At 37.9% G+C, this 21311-nt stretch overlaps 1 long non-coding RNA gene across 1 annotated transcript in view; it reads left to right on the top strand.

The window, feature by feature from the left end:
• The first annotated feature begins 2005 nt into the window (after window positions 1-2005).
• LOC138896468 (uncharacterized) overlaps window positions 2006-21311 on the top strand; it is a 44899-nt gene continuing 25593 nt past the window's right edge. Inside the window, exon 1 of the long non-coding RNA XR_011409641.1 lies at window positions 2006-2466. This is a non-coding gene — a long non-coding RNA (uncharacterized lncRNA). The remainder of the gene's footprint in view (window positions 2467-21311) is intronic.

Here is a 21311-nt window from a genome sequence, read left to right as displayed (position 1 = left end):
TTCTTTAATTGGTTTCTTGCTTTATGTGTTTTTAGTTGTGCTTATGTGTTTTCTTAGTAATTCGTTTCAAAGCATTAGAAAAAAAAACAGAAAAAGAAAAAAAAAGTTCTTTAATTGGTTTCTTGCTTTATGTGTTTTTAGTTGTGCTTATCTGTTTTCTTAGTAATTCGTTTCAAAGCATTAGAAAAAAAAACCAAAATAAAAAAGAAAAACAGAAAAAGAAAAAAAAAGTACTACTTTAATTGGTTTCTTGCTTTATGTGTTTTTAGTTGTGCTTATGTGTTTTCTTAGTAATTCGTTTCAAAGCATTAGGAAAAAAAAAACCAAAAAAAAAAGAAGTGCTACTTTAATTGGTTTCTTGATTTATGTGTTTTTAGTTGTGCTTATGTATTACTATATCTTTATGGCTTAGAGATATATACTTAAAATGTGATCAGTTTAGACGAGAGATTTTTAGGCTAATAAGAAAAACCATTTGAGGATGTTTAGATTGATGCTACACTATTATAGGCTTAAAAAGTGTCTAGATAGTTTTTGATTTTTTGGGCTTTTGACATGTTAAGATCAGATCTGTTTATATTAAGAATTCTCATAATAAGAGGAATCAGTTGGGGTGTCATCATGGAGCTACATTAGAATAACTGATTAAGGGCTAGAAGGATTTATATTAATAGTTCTTGATTTTTTAGGCTGTGATGTGATGAAATTGAAGAATCTGATGGGAATAGAAAAACTGGAGATTTTGATGGGGTGCTTTTAGTTATGGGCTGTCATGAATTAGGTTGAACAATGAGGCTGTGTTGTTCTTGATGTTTGGTACATTTTAGCTTGGTGGAAGAATGATGATATGACATAGCTTGTTTTAGGTTTTGACACAGAGAATTCTACTTGGAGGTTGGAATTAAGGGCTTCAATCGATTTAACATAATTTTTTATGTTTTAGGCTTTTGATGCGCAACTTGTTTGGGACTTAGGCATAATTGTTATTGTTGTTTAAGCTTTTAATGATGTGTGATATGAGGTGACTAAGCATTTTGAAAATATGAGAGGTCGAAGGGTGTTTTTTATTGATGGGCTGATTTTTTTGTTTGTGCTGATTTGGCTACATTTGTTGTTCTTTGATGCTATATCCTTACTGGTTTAATACTAGGATCTGCATGTCTTCTTGATGCTTTGAATTTCTAACTTTGGCTATGAGTTTCTAACTTTGGCTTTTAATAGGGAATCTGCTATATGCCAACTGATTAATTGATTTTTCTTACTGTTGGGTGCATTTATCTATTACATCTGAGGTTTTAGTCACACGGATTGTTCTTGACTGGTTGAATTAATTGGAGATTTTTGGGTCAAGTCTTCTTCCTTTTTCTGATTTTTGAGCAAAAAATAAATTTTCTTCAAACATCTAATTACATTTTAATTTCTTAATCTCAGTTTGTTCTATAGGAGTGCAGTGTATTCAGACGTGAACTCCTTTTTTTTTGTATGCCGGCGATCTGTTGGAGGTTATTACATACACTTTGCACTCTCTCAACCCCAAGTCTACGTGATGGTTTAGTGCTGTAATTGTTTTAGTCATTGACGTGGGTGAAGTAGAAATCTGCCCTGCTTTATTATCCGCTACAGTCTGAAGAAGGTTTTGATAATATAGATCAATAAATTGGCAAGGGACACAAATGAGTGTACGTGATTGTGGTTCCCCAAGGGTCATACGTGAGTAAGCCTTTTGGACCCTCACTAGACTGAATAAGGATGAGTCCCTATTTTGGTTCGAGGGTGATGTATGCTGAAACAGCCATCTGCATTTGACTACGGTCTAACAAAATAATAAACGAATAAGGCAACTTTCTTACATGCATTGCCAACAGATTGAACTTGGACACACCATGTATATTATCTGGGACAATGGGATATGAGTCCACCACAACAGAGGCAGCGTATCATGTACATGTATTATACTTTAGCAGTACGCTTTCATTGGACTTGATCCTCTTATGCCCCATTTCAGTTGATCCGGCCTGATCCAATGCCCTTCTATGGAACATCTGAGATTCTGAATATTTTTTCAAGGAGTGCATTCGTCTTTGCAAATCAAATCCAAATATATGGAGGCTTGTCACGTATACTTCAATCTTTAGTTCAGCTCTTCAAGATGACCTGGCTGTGCTAAGGTGACTTGTCAATGATCGCAATGTGATGGCAGGTCATGCTGCTCCCAACCTCAAGAACAAAAAAAAATATTAAGTTTTTAACTCCGCCTGTGGTTGAATTCTCGTGTAACACAGCCGGTCCCAAGCCCGGACAAAGGAGGAGGGTTTTATTGTCTTTTAGAAGTTACATCCTTCATAAATATGAACCAGATAACCTGTAATGTTGTTACCTCCGATACTGTTAAATGTTCAGAAAGCTTTTTGTTTGATCAATTATTAATCCTATTGCATACTGTTCAGGCTGAAAATTCTTGTGCAGGTATGTTTTTCTTCTACCAGCTTCTCTACTTTTAGTTTTGGACAGAAGATAATGCCGAGTTGAGAAGTCATACAAATGTTAGAAAAGGTCTTACTAGGACGCTTTAAGGTTATAATGTAAATGTTAAACTGATTAACTTGTGTTACTCGTAAGCACAGTGTTAATGAAACAGTAGAAAGTAGAAGAATGAAAGAATACCCTCGGTCTCAAGGATGTTGACAGAGGAGCAGGAGGGAAAATGAGGCTTTGATTTATCCGACTATCAACTCTTCACACTTGTTTTTTAACAGTCCTTAGTTATCAGTGTCTTGGATATTGATCTTGATCTTTGTCCTGTTTTTCATGTAAGGCAGGTTACTGCATTTATCCCTGCAAACCTGAACAAAAATATTGATGAAAAGAGATGAAAATTTCCCCTGATTCTTGTTCTGCCTTTTTTAATGTACTTGCACCTTTAGTTTTCTTTTCCTTGGGTTTTCTTTAGAAGCCACAAATCCTAATCCTCATGAATTAATCTTGAATAAGATCTGTTGGCTCTCAACAGTTTTGCCGAGGGACCAACCTTGGACCAACAGTTGGTTCAACAGTCTCCACGGCTGTGTATGATAAAATTACAAGAACCTACTTCTTTTAGTAGTACGAGTAATTAACAGTCGATGAAGTTTTAAAAACTCTCACTATTTAGAATTCACATCAATAACAAACCCAGTATAATCCTACAAGTGGGGTTTGGGGAGGGTAGTGAGTACGCGGAGCTTACCCTACAATGAATGTAGAGAGTTTGTTGTTTGACCAAAAAGCGTAAATCTTTGATTAAACTAATTAATTTTATTTATAAAAGGATTAAACCTAGTTAATAATAATATCCCTAGATTTATAACTAGTCAACTCAAATAAAACCGGACAGTGTTGCTGGAGGATTAAATGTTGTGTACATTCAATGTTTCAAGATGATTAATGATGGAAGAATATCAAACAATAAATAAAAATAAATGGCATTAACGTAAATAAGGAGAATGATTCACCAAATATTGAATGAGGTGGATGATTCCTCCTTCTCACAGTGATGAGTGTTGACAGATGTAATAATATTGGAACTATTCTCGGATCTGATAGAAAAGTGTGGAATAATAGATAATCGAATCTTCTTAGAAAATTATTGTTTGTATCTTTTCTAGAGAGAAAGTTTTCTTCTCAAAAAGTGCTCTTATGAGAGAATGTTACATGCCCTTTCCCCATATCTCTTTTTCTATTTATATGGGAATACCCCAGTCAACCCTAAAAGTACAAATACAAAGAATATTCAATAGAATATTCTCTTAAATATCCTATTACAAAAACTAGCCGTTAGCACTGCCCTTGATACTCGACTTCGACCGTTATTGACTGCTCGTTTACGAGCCCTGTTATCTACTAGTCGACCTCGGCCACACCGCTTTCCATAATAACGCTCCATGTTAAATCCCACAGAGTCGTATTTTGACCTATACAGTTAGTCCCCCCATTTATTGATGTCGACCCTGGGCGACCTCGATGAGCGGACTCTGTTAGTTATGGTTGAGAAGTTTTAGGCGAGCAGGTCGAGTAGTAGCATTTCGGACGGGATGGAAACATGGCCTTCCGCGAGCCGCAACCTAGGGTCACGTCGTTTCAGAGTGACGTCATGTCATAATACGTCATTATTACGCGTTTCCCCGATACCTTGTATCGTTTCCCGTGCCTCTGCCGTTTTGATTTTTGAGCTGGGTAACGATGGTTTGCTTTCTCGATACTGATGCCTCACCTCTTATAACGATGGCTTTAATGTCTTAAAAATAACTGTTTTAATTTTGGCTGAATTCTTTCCATGTGTATTTAAACTCCACACACACTGATATCCTTCTTCCTCAATAAATAATGTTACCCAGATTGGCTTTCACTTTTTAACTTGTTTACTCTTTCACTGCATATTGACATATATGATTTATTGGGCAAATGATGTATTTTTCTGTACTATACATCTCATACCAGTGTTTCCGCTTTAACTTCGCAGGTAAGTAATTAATACTTCGCATTTTCTACGGTTCATTTCTTCTCCTTTCTCTTTCCCTTTAACAAAATATGGGGTTTATGTGATTTTGCTTTAAAGTAGGTGTAAGCCTCATGAATGTTAATTGTTAGAATACGATATTTGTATGTATTTTGGGTGTGATCATCCTTAAGCACATTAAAGATAAAAAGAAATTAAAAAGACAAAAAGGACTTTTTTCCATTTTTGAAAAATAATTGTAGGATAACAAGTAAAGCAAGTGATAACAACGTTCGTAAAGTTCTCCTATTAACCTAAAGCTTAGACCATATCAAAGTCCAACAAAATAAACCTTCAAAAGATATATACATCAAATACTACCATTTTTTTACTTTAAAAAAAATTAAAGCACAACAACTTGAAGAACTAATATCATAAAAAAATTAAAGAACAACTATTGAAGAACTAATATCATAAATGTGTAAATATTACACTGCAAGATCTTCACATAAGTGATGAAAGTCTTGGAATTTGGCTAAGAATGAAACTGAAAATGGAAGAAATAGATTTTCCATGTAGTAAAAGCGTGAATTCGATTTTTTAAGATTTAATTTTCTTCAAATAAATATAATATCATAAATCATAATAACACAAAAATGTAATAAAAATACATAAACACTATACTTTCTGTTGAATTTTCAATTCCAGTGTCTTATAAAGTAACATGATGCTTGTACATAGTTCGTTTGTTTTTAATTGTTATAGTATCATTTGTTGGTAAGATATAGGATATTATCCAATTAAGGCAAATTGGACAACAAGAGGTATAACCAAAGTTAATAATTAATATTTGTTATTGAGATCTAGCGCGTCGTTCAGTAGTTTGAGACCATGAGCAACTTCACTTCAGGTATTATGACTGGTACGCGTGGTCGGAATTGAAATTTCGGAAGTTCAGAGTTGATTTGAAAAGAAAATTCTCATTTTGGAAGCTTTAAGTTGGAAGAATTGACTAAGGTTGGATTTTTGAGTAAACGATCTCGGAATCGGGATTTGAAGGTTCCAACAGGTTCGTATGATGAATTCGGACTTGGGCGTATGTCCGGATCGGGTTTTGGATGACCTGGGAGCGTTTCGGCCCCTATTGTGGAAGTTGGCATTTTGGAAGAATTTCATAAAATTTGGGTTGAAGTGCATTTCGATATTATCAATGTCCGTTTGGGATTCTGAGTCTGGGAATAGCTCCGTATGGTGATTCTGGTATTGGGAGCGCGTCCGGAAGTGGATTCGGAGGTCCGTAGGTCATTTTGGAGTCATTTGGCTAAAGCTAGAAATTTGAAGGTTTTTGAGAAGTTTGACCGGAAGTGGACTTTTTAATATCAGGGTCGGAATACGATTCTGGAAGTTGGAGTACGTCAGTAATGTTAAATGTGACTTGTGTGCAAAATTTGAGGACAATCGGACGTGATTTGATAGGTTTCGGCATCGATTGTAGAAGTTGAAGTTTCAAAGTTCATTAAGTTTGAATTGGGTGCGATTCATGATTTTGATGTTGTTTGATGCGATTTGAGGTCTCGAGCAAGATTGTGTTATGTTATGGGACTTGTTGGTATGATTGGACGGGGTCCCGGGGGCCTCGGTTGTGTTTCGGGGTGGTTTCGGACCATTTCGGGTTGTTTTGGACTGCTGTTGCTGGTATCTAGTTTCCTTCATCGCGAACGCGATGGAAGTCCCGCGTTCGCGAAGAATAAATTTTGGGGGTGCTGGATTTGGCCTTCGCGAACGCGAGGCAGGAGCTGGGCAAGCCTTCACGAACGCGGCCAAGGCGACGCGAACGCGAAGAAGAAACGAGGAGATGGGTCCGAGGTCGTTGGCCTTCGCGAACGTGAAGTGTGTAACGCGAGCGCGAAGCAAGAACTAGTCAAGCTTTCGCAAACACAAAGAAGGAAGGGAGCTGGGCTTGGAAGTGCTTAGCCTTCGCGAACGCGTGTGTGTGGTACCGCGAACGCGAAGAGGAGTTTGAGGCAGCTGGGTTTTTGGCCTTCGCGAATGCGAGACGGAAGTCGCGAACGCGAAGAAGGGCCTGGCCTGGGCAGATTGTTTTAAAGACGGGGTTTGGCCATTTTTCCTTCATTTTTCATTTGGTTGGGCGATTTTTGGAGCTTTTGGAAGGGTGATTTTCGCCATCTATGTCAAGGTAAGTGATTCCCACTTATTGCAAGTTAAATACTTGGATTTTGTATGGATTTAGACATGAAAATTTATAGAAATTTGAGATTTTATGGGGAAAACCTAGAATTTGGTATTTGTGGATTTTGACCATGAATTTGGACATTGAACTGGAAATGAACCATATATTTGAGTTCGTGAGGTTATGGGTAAAGTTTATCTTCAAAAATTTTCGGAATCCGGGCACGTGGGCCCGAGGGTTGCTTTATCAATTTTTCGAGCGGAGTTAGAAATTGTTATAAATTGATTAATTATGAGTATTAGAGCATATTTTGATTGGGTTACAACTTATTTGACTAGTTTTGGAGCGACGGGCGTCGGTTTGAAGTGTTAGAAAGGCTTTGGAGCCGGTTATGAAATTTCAGAGCGAGGTAAGTCTCCTTTCTAACCTTGTAAGAGGGAATTAACCCCATAGGTGAACTAAATTTTGTGTGCTTCTATTTGTGGGGGCTACGTACGCACGAGGTGACGAGAGTCCATACGTAGCTACTAGCTATGCCTATGTCCGGGTAATTTTAGGCTCACATCATGCCTTGTTGATATTGTTATTGATTTATGTTTATTGTCTGCCTTGAGAGGGAGCGAGATTGAGTTTGCTTATCAAATGTTTTTGAAAGCAGTTGAAATTGAAGAACGTAAGATTTCAAAGGGTTCGTTTGAACTTAGTAATTTCGAAAAGGATTGAGTAATGCTATAATAGCTTAAGAAATCTATGTGTAACCGCGTCGCATGTATGTTTCGCGAGCGGGGTAATTTTCTTAAAAAGCTACAAGCTGAATTTCCCTTATTTTGAAAAGAATCAAGAAAGAGATATGATTTTAATGTTAAATTTATATTTGACTGCGTCGCAAGTATGATCCGCGAGCGGGGAGATTCCTTAAATTTATATTTGACCGCATCGCACGTATGATTCGCGAGCAGGGTATTTCCTTCTACCACTCTTATGGGATCGGGCTGTTCGTCTCGGCACGATTTATGTACCACACTCTCATGGGAGCGGGCTGTTCTCCTCGGCAGGTTAATAGATGCATCTATGGTTCGCGTCGTTCGACCCTCGGCAATGCACAATTTACTTTTATATTGGATCGGGCCGTACGCCTCGGCATTTCCTATATATATATTATCCTCATGTAATCGTGCGGAGCGTGTGGCAAGAAGCCAGTGTATCTGAGGGTTTTTTCCTGATTTGGATTATGACAACCTCTTTGATGAAATCCACTATATCTATATATATGCTCTGGTTACGGAGGGAACTTGCTAGTTGAGAGCTTGAGTAAATTGTGAAGAGAAAAATTGTACTACATATTTTATACTTGTTTGTTTCATATATTTACTCTGTCTCATATGCATTCACTTCTTTACTGTACCTGATATTATTGGACCACTAGTAAGTGTCGAAGTCAACCCCTCGTCACTACTTCTTCGGGGTTAGGCGGGATACTTATTGGGTACACGTTGATTTACGTACTCATACTACACTTGCTGCACATTTTTGTGCAGGTGCATATATGACTAGCAGCCTGGCGGGCGCAGAGGTGTGGTTAAATGCGGAGACTTAGGTGAGCTGCATTTCCATCTACGATCCGTAGCTAGCAGAGTCCCCTTCAGAGTTACTTATGTATTTTTCTGTCTAAATTGTATTCTGGACAGGTGTTGTATTTTATTTTATCTTCCTAGTTGATGCTCATGCACTTGTGACACCAGATTTTGGGGTGATTATGGGTTGTCTTGTATTGAAATTATTGAAAATATTATTATTTACTTTGTAAACTCCATCTTTTGCTATTTAATTGAAGGAAAATATGATTTCAAAAGTAACAAAATGAGAACCTAATTAAGTATTTATTGTTGGCTTGTCTGACAGTAGAGTCCGACGCCATCACGACCTTTTATGGATTTTGGGTCGTGACAATTAAGTTGTAAATAGTTCTAAGGTTGATTGAGTTGTGAATAATTTTTTAAATAATACACATCTTCCACAACTTCATATCCATAATCTATGGCCTTCACAATTATCTCAAACGTAGCAAAAATATAACTCTAAAATAGCTAGAAGAGCTTTACACGCACTTCAAATATTAGCACATGTGTTCATACACGAACCTTGGATCAATATGCTTAAATAATAAAAGGATCATGTGCGCATTCCCGCGTCGTGATACCTTTCAATTTAAAATAATTATGTAATAGGTAAACCATAACCAATAAAATACAAGAATAGCCAAGAATTGATTTAAGCCGGACATGAGTCAATAAAGCGATCATGCTAGAACCACGGGACTCGAGGGGTGCCTCACACCTTCCCCTCAGTTAACAGAATTCCTTACTCAGTCTTTTATTTTCGTAGACCATAAATAAGGAGTCAAACCTTTCATTTGATAAGGGATTGAAATAAAAGGTGACTTGGAACACCAAAACTCAATTCCAAGTGACGGCTCTATATAATAAATAATCCCTTTTCAAAACGTCACTTTAATTGGAAAAACTCTTCAAACTCAACCTCATAATAGGGTTGCCTGAAAAAAAAGAGATGTGACAGCTCTGGCGACTCTGCTGGGGAGAATTAATAAGAATTCGAGATTTGTAAATTGATTCTTGTTTGGCTTTTATCATGTTTTGGATATTATTGTGTTTGGGAGCCTAATGTGCTATTTGTCACTTATTTACCGCTTTAATATTTATTTTAACTGTAATATAAATTGTATCCTCTCTCGCACCCCTCTGAGTCTTCTGATAGGTAGTTATGTTGTGTTTGACTACCAGCATCACAAAATTTCTTTCTTGAGATAAAGCCAGTTAGCCTACCAGCTTCTGGTGAAGGATTTAGTCATACATGTTTAGGCGGGAGAGCCGTTAGCTAGCCATTGTTATTCTACTACTGGTGACGCTTGACGCTCCTCAGCTCGGGTTGTCCGCCCAGGTAATGGCAGGTCTAGATATCATCTCCATTAGGATTTAAAAACTTAGAAGAACAAGCCACAAGCAACAGATATCCCTAGTAGGCTACGCTTTATTTGCATCATGTGCATTGGACTTAACGGGACTCGGCATAGGAGTCAGGCCCATTTAGGATAATATTTTAGACCAACGTGTTTATTTTTCTGTGCTATATGTAACATTATTTGGTAGGCTTTACTAAATTGTTCAACAGCTTTAGGATATATTAATTGAACATGGGAGAGAGAAAGAGAAAATTTCCTCCAAATTTTCATAAAATACTTTTTTTTAAAAATAAAATTTTGAAGTGTTCTGGTGTATAAAAGCATAATTTTCAAAAAGGTGTTTTTTATTATTTTATTTTAACCGAACTACGCGGGTCTGATTCTCACTGGATGTGAGATATGTAGGCAAACCTCATCGGTTCCGGCCCCCAATTTTCAAAAAATTCAAAAATATTTTCCCATTCCTTAATTCCTTCTTAGAATTCTTTCCTTAGAAAATTCAAAAAAAAAATCATTAAATCCAAAAATATTTTCCTTTTTTTTCCGAAGTCTTTCATTCAAAATAAAAAATAAAATTTGCAAATCAAACTCCAAAAATATGTTTTTTCCTTCTTTATAAGTCTTTCTTCCAAAAGTTCAAAGAAAAATCAATCAATCCAAAAAAAAATATTTTCTTTCTCCTTTAAGAAGTCTTCTTTTCAAAAATTCCCAAAGAAAAAAAAAGAGCTAGCTTATGTACTTTGTTCCCGATATTTCCGAACTACGCAAGATCTGATTCATGCGGCGTCATGATACGTAGGCAATCCCCATCGGATTCGATCAATGCCATCAAATAAACTGAGTGAAAAAAAAAGAGAAAAGAAAGAAAAAGAAAGAAAGGAGTGAAAAAAATAACAAAGAAAAACAAAGAGCGAAAAACAACCAAAAAAAAAAAAGCAAGAGTGAAAAATACAAAAAGAGAACTTTTTGTCCAATTTAAAAAGAAAACTGCAGAAAGTTTCCGTGAATACTGTCAAATGGTGCAAGCAAGTCGCCAGGGTAAAACCTCCAATGGATGAAGCAGAAATGGTTACGGTCTTCCTACAGGCCCAAGAGGCGGACTACTTCCAGAACATGATGTCAGTTATGGGTAATCCGTTCGCCGAAGCTATCAAAATTGGGGAGATGGTCGAAAGTGGTTTAAAAAGGGCCAAATCCTGAGTCATGCTGCCTTTAAGGCCACATCACAGACCTATCAGAATGGTTCGGGGGTTTGACGAACAGAAACAAGAAGGAAGAGGAAGCCATGATGGATTTGAGCTCGAGGGCCCCTCGCATGTTATTCAACCAATCATATATGTTTCCTAAGGTCCTACAACAATATTATCCCCATCAAGATGTTGTTTATGCTGTGGCACTGCCTCTCTATGCGGTGATGAACGCGCAACCTTACACATGGCCACAACATTATACACAAAATCGAGCTCCACCTCCCAGAAATGCCCGTCTCTACCAAGCTCCATATAATCCCCAACCAAATGTTCCCCAATACAATCCTCGCCCAAGAGAGCTCCTCAAAAGGAATCAGTTCACTCCTATTGGTGAATCATATTCAAGTCTGTTTCAAAAGCTAATCGGGCTAGGTCTGCTGCAGCCAGTGGCCCCGAATCGGCCAAATCCCGCATCCCCCTCGCACCAAGCTGATGCTAGATGTGAATACCACTCTGTAGAAGTAGGACATGATACAGAGGACTGTTGGACCCTCAAAAGGACAATTGAAGAATTTGGTCCGGCTCTGAAAGCCATTGTAGCCATTGCCGCAACAGAAAATAAACCTAAATATTGGCGCCAAACCTGAAACTTTCCCTATTAGACGGGAATCTCGGTAGGCAGTCTTTCTATCTTTTTCGTATTTTGGGTTATTTCAGGGTGTAATCCGAATTCTTTTACTTTACTGTCTTACTTTCTGATGTAAACCCTTCTATTTTTATTTTTATTTTTATTTTTATTTTACATATAAAATTCAAATAAATGAAATCAATATTTCATCATCCATGAATGTCTCTTTTATTAATCTTGTCGCCTTTCTTATTCTCTTTTCAGTTTTGTTAATGCATATTTTAATAACATGATATGCTTGCGGACTTCATGCCCAAATCCTAAAATGATGTCAAACCTTGAAATAATGAATCAAGAAGTAGAATGTGCCGAAGATAAGGTTTATAAGAAAATAAACAAAGAAGGGACAAGAAGCCTAAACCAAGTCCAAATGAAAACCGCCCTTACTTGATTGGTTTATGGCACTGTAGCCATGGTATCAGTAGAAGTTGAAACTCCTTCTCTTCGGATCATTATTGAAACCGAGTTCGAGGATGAAGATTGAGTCAAGACCCGATTGAAGAAAATGACTTTGGTTGATGAAAAGCGATTGACTGCAGTTTTCCACAGGCAGTTGTACCAACAAAGAATGGCCCGTGCCTACATCAAGAAAGTGCGGCCCAAGAAATTTGAAGTAGGACAACTTGTTCTGAGGCGTATTCTTCCGCATCACGAGGAAGCTAAAGAAAAATTTGCCCCGAATTGGAAGGTCCATACATTGTAACAAGAGTGCTGCCAAAATGGAGTATTGTATTTGGGAGACATCGAAGGAAATTATAACGACCCGACTTGTCATTTTAAGAATTAATACCCCGTTCAGCGACTTAAGATCTTGAGCAACTTCATAATAAGTATTATGAACCGCAGGTGTGGTCGAGTTTGATTTTTCGGAAGATTCGGAATTAATCAAAAGAAACAATCCTTAATTTGAAGCTTAAATAGAAAGAGCTGACCGGAGAGTTGACTTTTGAGCAAACAACTCCGGAATGGAATTTTGATGATGTCAATAGCTCCGTATGGTGATTTCTGACTTAGGAGCGTGTCCGGAAAATTATTTGGAGGTCCGTAGTGGAATTAGGCTTGAAATGCCGAAAGTTCAATTTTTGGAAAGTTTGACCTGGGGGTTGACTTTTTGATATCGCGGTCGGAATCCGATTCTGGAAATTAGAATAGGTCTGTTATGACATTTATGACTTGTGTGCAAACTTTGAAGTCATTCCGAATTGATTTGATGTGTTTCGGCACAAGATATAGGATTTGAAAGTTTAAAGTTCATAGTTTTGATTTGAGGTGCGATTCGTCGTTTTGATATTGTTTGATGTGATTTAAGAATTTGACTGAGTTCGTTTGATATTTTAGGACTTGATGGTATATTTGGTTGAGGTCCCGGGGGGGGCTCGGGTGAGTTCGGATGCCTAACGGATCGAATTTGGATTTGGAGGAGGAGCTGAAGCAGCTGGGCATCTGGTATGATCGCACCTGCGCGAAAAAGGGCCGCAGGTGCTAGCTCGCGGATGCGAGGAATTAGTCGCAGAAGCGGAAATACATGGGCTGGCCAGGCACCGCGGGTGTGAAAATTTTTTCTGCGGGTGCGAAGCCGCAGGCGCGTAGAAATCATCGCATGTACGGACACCGCAAGCGCGAAGAAATCATCGCAGGTGCAGACATCGTGGGCGCAAGAGTTTTGCCGCGGGTGCGAAAACCCCTGGGCAATACAAAAACAGAGGGGTTCCGAGCTTTTGCTATTTTTGGGCATTTCAAGCTCAGGTTGGGCGATGTTTGAGCAAGGTTTTCACGGAAAAATATGAGGTAAGTCCCTTGTGATCATTTCTACTCCATAATATTGAATTATCATCGAATAATCCGATTAGATTACATGTTTTTGAGGTATAAATCGGGGGTTTGAACTTAGGGATTTGAAAACGAAAATTTAAGATTTGGAGGTCGAGTTGTTATTGGAATTCGATAAAATTGGTATGGTTGAACTCGTATCAGAATGGGTGTTTGGATTTCATGAAAATTATGTCGGGTTCCGAGGGGCGAGCCCCGTGTTGACTTTTGTTGACTTTTTGGAATAAATTTTTAAGTCGACGTATTATTATCCGGAATTGTTTCCGATGAATTTTAATGAAGTTATACAATTAATTTGAGTGGTCCGGAGGTCAATTTAAGCAAGAGGGCAATTTTGGAATATCGACATAACTTCAAAAAGGTATGTGTCTTGCTTAACCTCGAGTGCAGGAATTACCCCTTAGGCATCGAGTCTTATATGCCATTTGTGAAATGTGAAAGAGCCGTGTATGTGAGGTGACGAGTACGTACTCGGGCTTATATGTAAAAAATTCATTGAGTTAAAGTCTTGGGAAAATTGTGTAGTAATTTGGATAATTGTTAGCATTTATTAAATTATTTATTTGCCATGCCTAAATCCTTGTCGTTGAATTTGTTTTTATATGATAATTTGATGTGATTGTTACTTGAAAATTTATGTAACTTCGTGAGTATTGTTGGTTTGATATTTCTTGGAAATTAAATTTCAATATGAATTTTCCCTATGCAAATAACTAATTAAGCAAGGTTAAGATGAAGTGTTAATATAATTATCTAAATTTAGATTAATGAAGGATTTGCTTTATGCTGAGTAATTTCTATCTCTATTGATTGTTTTTGGGTATTATACACATTGTGTGGGGCCTTCGACTATTTGTTGTGAAATTAATTGATTTGTTTGTATCTTTGAAATTTTGGTTGTGGCCATTGGGCAAATTGTGGTATGAATTGATTTTATTATGTTGTCGTGATAATTTCCCGTGTAAATTATTGTGTTGTGTGAGTTATTATTTTGGGGAGATAAGGGTGGCATTTCACCGTTGATATTATGTGGATATAAGGGTGGCATTTCACTATTGTTTTGTTTGTTGGAATATTGTCTGGGCGGAGCGATAAGGGTGGCTATAGGAACGATAAGGGTGGCAATAGGAGCGATAAGGGTGGCTATTGATATTGTCTGGGCGGAGCGATAAGGGTGGCTATAGGAGTGATAAAGGTGGCAATAGGAGCGATAAGGGTGGCTATTGTCAGGGACGATATGTGATGATGTGGAATTGTGATGTTGGTGATTTTCATGTGATGTTGTGATTTTTTTGTGTTTATTTTTATACCTTGTGCAATTTGTGTTGTTGTTGGTAAATTGATAAAAATCTGATTTATGTTGAAATTGAGAGCCTGTGGCTATTGCCATGTGGATTATAAAATAAAATGTGGGCACGGGGTGCCGTGAGTAAATAATGAAGATATTGGCACGTGAATTGTCCGTGCAGTTATGATATGAAATGTGGGCACGAGGTGCTGTGATTAAATGATAATAATATTGGCATGTGAACTATCCGTGCAGCTGTGATATGAAAAGTGAGCACGAGGTGCCGGAAAAATATGATGATTTAATTATGGGCACGAGGTGCCTTGGAAATATGAAAATGGGCTGAGACCCGTGTTTACGAAAAATATGAAAATGGGCTGAGACCCGTATTTTTTTATGATTATGAAATGAGGTGTTACATGGTGACTTTTTAATTGAAAGAATTATATTCAAAATATTTATTTGGAGGGATTTTTATTCAAAAAGAATTATATGAAAGAATTGTATTTGAAAGATATTTATTTGACGAAATTATATTTGAAAAAGAGTTTTATTCGTAAGAATTATATATGAAAGATATTTAATGGAAGAACTTGATTTAATTGGGTGTTCTTATTTTTATGAATTTATTGAACGATATTAATGGTGTTATTGTTGCCATGTTATGTATATCACTGGTTGATTTGTGTTGCCTTTATTGTTATTTGCTTTCTATTATTCTTGTATATCATATTGCATAGGTTTTTAGACTAGTGGGTGTCTTGACTGTACCTCGTCTCTACTCCACTGAGGTTAGTCTTGATACTTACTGGGTACCGAACGTGGTGTACTCATACTACACTTCTGTACATTTTTGTGCAGAGCCAGGTATTGGAGACATCGGACTTGGACAGAGTAAAGCGGGATCGTAATGATTCAAGGTAGAGCTGCTTGGTCGTCGCAGTCACTTGGAGTCTTTTCATTTCATTGTACTGTTAAATTTTTATCAAGCAGTATTGTATATTCGGTCCTCGTGATCATCCAATGTATTCAGTTAGAGTTCGTGACTCAGTACTACCAGTCTTGGGAGGTTGTATATTCATATTTGTTCCGCTGTTAGTTTTGATTACTTGTTAAAGTTTTTTAAAAAAATGGCTTCAAAATATAATTGAAATCGGCTTACCCATTTTTAGAGACTAGGCGCCATCATGACGTCTGTGGTGGGATTTTGGATCGTGACAGAAATGTTCCCGATACAATTGTCAATGCAGACGCGGTCAAAAGGTACTATATTTGACCCTTTACGCACCTTTAATGCTCTCTGATTGAAATGACGAAAACTTTTATTCTCACTACCCAAATACTATTAACCCTTTGAGCCAGATATTTTTTCCTTGGTCACCCTCTTTGGAACCTTGTATGTAATGAGAAAGAAAAACGAAAAAAAAAACAAAAAAAAAGAGAGAAAGAAGAAAAAAAGGAGAAAAAAAAAGAAAGAAGCAAAAGAAAACAAAACAGAAGAAAAACAAAACAAAAATCAAAACAAGTTCAAGTTAATTGAACTACGTATGGCCTAATTCCGAAAGGATACGTAGGCAACCTCACTCCGGGGTTCGGTTACACCAAAAAAAAAATTCACATTCCCCAAAACTGAAAACTAGGGCAGATGTTACAATGGTTGAACGATGGTTTCGCCCGAAAGGTTCCAAAGTTGTAATTTAATCCAAATTCTTTTTACCCAATTCTTTTCAAGTCCTTCCGATCAATCGGCAAGAATGTTCAAGAATTGGAGGATACAGTTATTTGGATCGGATGCAACCAAATGAGAGAAATAAAATGAGAGAGTTATATTGGTGAAAACCCTCATGGGTACTGTAGGGCGATGATGAGTAGAGAAAATAAAAATGAGAGAGTCTTGTTAGTGAAAACCCGCAAAGGGCACTATAAGGCGATGGCGAGAAGAGAAATGAGAGAGATCAGCTAGTGAAAACCCGCAAAGAGCACTGTTGATCGAAAAGAGGAACCACGCAGCCATGTCATCAACACAGTCCTGAGCAAGATTTTTCGGTTTCAAGTCAAAAGTTGTGATGAGATTCTAAGAGTCGGACAATTTACACAGATCAGACATCCAGTCCAAAAGGCATGTCATGTTCATTGAAGTCCCCATGTACTCCCAGATAAGTCCGTCTTTCTGTTCCCCGAAAGGGACCCCTCTTGTTTTAAACTCATTCTCTATTCCATTGTTTATATTTCTTTGAATCCCTTTCGGTCTAACTTTGTTTAAAAAAATAAGGCAAAGAAAAGACGGCAAGACCGATTTACAAGGTTCTCATTTGAAGCGAGCTGATATATTCAAAAGGCGCCCAGCCTCGGCAAGGGCATCAAGTCGACCTCCACTGGCCATGATTGGCCGATGCTTTGAAATGGAAAACTTTGAAAGAAGCCAAAAGCAAAATGCCCACAAAGGCAAAATAAAGTTGAAAAAGGTTAAGTCCCACACGACCAACCGTCATGGCAAAGTTTGGAAATGCCAAAGGTTCTCCGGGGTCAGAAATACAGTTGGTATTCAGGAAATAATCAGTTGCAGTTGGAATCATTAAAGAAGATGAGTCGAGATCAAGAGATTGAAATAATCAAGGCCACAAACCGACCTCCATTGTAAAACTAACAAATCTTTCTTTGTTCAGAACAGGAACACAAAAATTTAAGAAGTAGTTCGTGAAAAGACGAACACCACCAAGTGAAGTTCTCAAATCCTTGATTTTCTTCCAATATACATGTAAACATGTTATTTTTAGTTTCATTATAGGGAATCAATACCCTATCTTCAATACAGGGTACTACATCCCCTGGTTGCATTACTTGTTGCCAACATAGGGTACGGCATTCCCTAGTAGCATTTCAGAGCGCCACGAGCCTCATTTTATTTCCAACATAGGGTACGACATTCCCTAGTAGCATCCTAGAGTGCCACGTGCCTCATCTTATTGCCAACACAGGGTACTACATCCCCTGGCTGCATTACTTTCTGCCAACATAGGATACGACATTCCCTAGTAGCATCTCAGAGTGCCACGAGCCTCATTTTATTGCCAACATAGGGTACGTCATTCCATAATAGCATTACAGAGTGCCACGAGCCTCATCTTATTGCCAACACAGGGTACTACATCCCCTGGATGCATTACTTTCTGCCTACATAGGTTACGACTTTCCCTAGTAGCATCCCAGAGTGCCAACAGCCTCACCTTATTGCCAACACAGGGTACTACATCCCCTAGTTGCATTTCTTATTGTAAACATAGGGTACGACATTCCCTAGTAGCATCCCAGAGTGCCAAGAGCCTCACCTTATTACCAACACAGGGTACTACATCCCCTGGTTGTATTTCTTGTTGCAAACACAGGGTACAACATTCCCTAGTAGCAACCCAGAGTACCAAGAGCCTCACCTTATTGCCAACACAGGGTACTACATCCCCTAGTTGCATTTCTTGTTGCAAACATAGGGTACGACATTCCCTAGTTGTCACGACCCAATTTCACCTATAGGTCATGATGCCGCCCAACACTATAGCTAGGTAAGCCAACTAATAAATTAAACATATATCGATAAAATTTAAATCCAAAAAAATAATAAGACACCAAATTCTACCAATGTGTGTGTCAAGACCTGGTGTCACAAGTGTATGAGCATCTAGTAGATTATACAAAATTTCAAATACTGTCTGAAATGAAAATAGACAGAGTTAATAAATACAAGGAGTGATACTGGTAGCTACAGAATGGCTCAGGAAGGCAGCTCACCACTATGCCCATGGATAACGTGGGTGTAAGGCGATAGGTCCCCCACTAGTACTTGCCTCAGGTCCTGCACAAAAAGTGCAGCAAGTGTAGTATGAATACGTAAACAACATGTACCCATTAAGCATCAAGCCTAATCTCGAAGTGGTAGAGACGAGATGGCCGACTTTGACACTCACTATGGGTCAATAATAATAATTGAAATAAATCTAGAATATTTAAATCAGCATGATTCACAGAATTTACAATAATTTATTTAACCAGTAGAAATAATTAAATTCCTTCAAATGCAATAATTCTCAATATATTAATTAAATTCCTTCAATTTCAATAAAAATTCCAATTTATCAATTAGCTTTACAAGCTACAATAAACTATCAAAGTATCGTGTAATTATTATTATTAGGCACGATTTCTGCCGAGGTCGTACGGCCCGATCCAGAGTGTCGTGTACACTGCCGAGGGACGTGCGGCATGATCCATAGATTCATCTATCCTGCCGAGGCGTTCGGCCTGCTCCACAAGAAAGGAGGAAATTTTCTTATGTACCTCCGGAATGAGAGTATATTTATTATAAGATAAATTCAGGAGGAAGAATAATTTCTCTTAACAATTAATTAATTTAAACAGAAAATTAAAGCATATGAGATTTTCATCCTTTAATATCTTCCCTAACAATTCACAATATATATATATATATATATATATATATATATATATATATATATATATATATATATATATATATATATATATATATATATCAAATAATTTAATTAAGTAAATACTACAATTTACACAAGTAATTCATGTTTTTGAGTCCTAAACTACTCGGACTTTACCATTTAATAGTAGCTATACACGGACTCTCGTCACCTTGTGCATACGTAGCCCCCACAATTAGCAACAATTATTTAATTTAATCACCTATGAGGTAATTTCTCCCTCATAAGATTAGACAAGAGACTTACCTCGTCTTGCTCCAATTTAATCCACTAGTAGGCCTTTTCCTCGATTATCCAACTTTGATTGGCTCGAATCTAACCAAAAATAATTCGATACAATCACTAAAATTTATAGGAATCAATTCTATAAAAAAATACTACATTTTCAATAAGAATCCCAAAATTAATTAAAAATTCGTTTATGGGGCCCACGACTCGAAATCCAGTGAAAGTTACGAAATCCGACAACACATTCAATTATGAGTTCAACCATACTAGTTTCACTCAAATCCGACTCCAAATCGATACCGAAATCTCAAAAATTCGTTTCTATGAGATTTCTAAAATTTTCCCTAATTTAAATCTCAAAACACTAATTTATGGTGAAAACAATGATATACTTGTATATGTAGACCAAATCCGAGTTAGAATCACTTACCCCAATATTTTTCCCTTGAAAATCTGTCAAAAGTCGACTCTGCTCAAGCTCAAGTTCGTCAAAGATGGCAAATGGGACGAATGCCCTCTATTATAAAACTGCTCAGGCAGCCTTCGGAATTGGGCCTCGATCGTGGCTTCGATCGTGGCCCTCGAGCCCGGGCTTCGGTCATGGCCTCGATCATGGCCTCGAGCCTGGGACTCCGGTCATGGCCTCGATCATGGCCTCGATCCTAGGACTCGGTCATGGCTTCGATCATGGCCTCGAGCCTGGGACTCGGTCATGGCCTCAAGCCTGGCATCGAGCATGTGCCTTCAATCGTGACCCTCGATCTTGGGTCTTGATCCTGGCCCTCGAGCCATGCCTTCGATTATGACTTCGATACTGAGCCTCGTCCCTTGCTTCGACTCAGGCCATCGACCCTAGGCTCGATATCTGGGCTCGATCTTGGGCTCGATCACAGCCCAGAATATCCAACAGAAGGGGAAAATTGTAGCAGCTTTTTTAGTCCAATTTTTGGTCTGTTAACCATCCGAAATTCACCCGAGGCCCTCGGGACCTCAACCAAATATACCAACAAGTCCTAAAACATCATACGAACTTATTTGAAACCTCAAATCACCTAAAACGATGCTAAAACCATGAATTATGCTCCAATTCAAGCTTAATGAAACTTACAATTTCCAACTTCTACATTCGACGTCAAAACCTATCAAATCAACTCGGATTGACCTCAAATTTTGCACACAAGTCATAAATAACATAGCGGAGCTATGAAAATTTTCAGAACTAGATTCTGACTCTGATATCAAAAAGTCAACTCCCCGGTTAAGCTTCCAAACTTAAATTCCTATTCTAGCCATTTCAAGCCTAATTTAACTACGAACTTCCAAATAAAATTCCGAACACGCTCCTAAGTCCAAAATCACCATACGGAGCTGTTGGAATTGTCAGAATTCTATTCCGAGGTCGTTTTCTCAAAATATTGACCAAAGTCAAACTTGACCTTTTAAAGCCAACTTAAGGAACCAAGTGCTCCGATTTCAACCCAAACACTTCCAAATTTCGAACCGACCATCTCCGCAAGTCATAAATCATTAAAAGCACATATGAAAAGTTTTATTTTTAGGGAACGGGGTTCTAAAAGTCAAAATGACCGGTTGGGTCTTTACATTCTCCACCTCTTAAACAAACGTTCGTCCTCGAACAGGTTTAGAATTATACCAAAAGTGCTGAATAAGTGTGGATATCTGCTCCGCATGTTTTCCTCGGCCTCCCAAGTTGCTTCCTCGACTGGTTGGCCCCTCCACTGGACTTTTACTGTAGAAATCCTCTTGGACCTCAACTGGCGAACCTGTTTATCAACAATGGCAACTGGCTCCTCTTCATAACCCAAGCTATTATCTAGCTGAACTGTGCTGAAGTCTAACACATGTGATAGGTCGGCATGATACCTCTGGAGCATAGATACATGGAAGACCGGATGAACTCCCGATAGACTAGG

This window comes from Nicotiana tomentosiformis, chromosome 1 (genome assembly GCF_000390325.3).
Source record: "Nicotiana tomentosiformis chromosome 1, ASM39032v3, whole genome shotgun sequence".
Lineage (NCBI taxonomy): Eukaryota > Viridiplantae > Streptophyta > Magnoliopsida > Solanales > Solanaceae > Nicotiana > Nicotiana tomentosiformis.
Note: the sequence above shows the minus strand (reverse complement) of the source record. Positions and strands in the feature narration are given on the sequence as shown.